This window comes from Piliocolobus tephrosceles, chromosome 20, assembly GCF_002776525.5.
Source record: "Piliocolobus tephrosceles isolate RC106 chromosome 20, ASM277652v3, whole genome shotgun sequence".
NCBI classification, from domain to species: Eukaryota; Metazoa; Chordata; class Mammalia; order Primates; family Cercopithecidae; genus Piliocolobus; species Piliocolobus tephrosceles.
In genome coordinates, this window is record NC_045453.1 from 37,811,271 (window position 1) to 37,812,555 (window position 1,285).

General features: G+C 40.5%; 1 long non-coding RNA gene across 9 annotated transcripts in view; it reads right to left on the reverse strand.

Annotated features, from left to right (window-relative positions):
* LOC111527256 overlaps nt 1-1,285 on the reverse strand; it is a 58,016-nt gene that overhangs the window by 16,068 nt on the left and 40,663 nt on the right. The window lies entirely within an intron of this gene.

Sequence of the window (1,285 nt, forward strand, 5' to 3'; positions counted from 1 at the left end):
AAACAAGAAATGGGGAAAGGATTCCCTATTTAATAAATGGTGCTGGGAAAATTGGCTAGCCATAAGTAGAAAGCTGAAACTGGATCCTTTCCTTACTCCTTATACGAAGATTAATTCAAGATGGATTAGAGACTTAAATGTTAGACCTAATACCATAAAAACCCTAGAAGAAAATCTAGGTAGTACCATTCAGGACATAGGCACGGGCAAGGACTTCATGTCTAAAACACCAAAAGCAACGGCAGCAAAAGCCAAAATTGACAAATGGGATCTCATTAAACTAAAGAGCTTCTGCACAGCAAAAGAAACTACCATCAGAGTGAACAGGCAACCTACAGAATGGGAGAAAATTTTTGCAATCTACTCATCTGACAAAGGGCTCATTTCCAGAATCTACAAAGAACTCAAACAAATATACAAGAAAAAAACAAACAACCCCATCCAAAAGTGGGGAAAGGATATGAACAGACATTTCTCAAAAGAAGACATTCATACAGCCAACAGACACATGAAAAAATGCTCATCATCACTGGCCATCAGAGAAATGCAAATCAAAACCACAATGAGATACCATCTCACACCAGTTAGAATGGCAATCATTAAAAAATCAGGAAACAACAGGTGTTGGAGGGGATGTGGAGAAATAGGAACACTTTTACACTGTTGGTGGGATTGTAAACTAGTTCAACCATTATGGAAAACAGTATGGCGATTCCTCAAGGATCTAGAACTAGATGTACCATATGACCCAGCCATCCCACTACTGGGTATATACCCAAAGGATTATAAATTATGCTACTACAAAGACACATGCACACGTATGTTTATTGCGGCACTATTCACAATAGCAAAGACTTGGAATCAACCCAAATGTCCATCAGTGACAGACTGGATTAAGAAAATGTGGCACATATACACCATGGAATACTATGCAGCCATAAAAAAGGATGAGTTTGCGTCCTTTGTAGGGACATGGATGCAGCTGGAAACCATCATTCTTAGCAAACTATCACAAGAAGAGAAAACCAAACACCGCATGTTCTCACTCATAGGTGGGAACTGAACAATGAGCTCACTTGGACTCGGGAAGGGGAACATCACACACTGGGGCCTATCATGGGGAGGGGGGAGGGGGGAGGGATTGCATTGGGGAGTTATACCTGATATAAATGATGAATTGATGGGTGCTGACGAGTTGATGGGTGCAGCACACCAACATGGCACATGTATACATATGTAACAAACCTGCACGTTATGCACATGTACCCTAGAACTTAAAGTATAA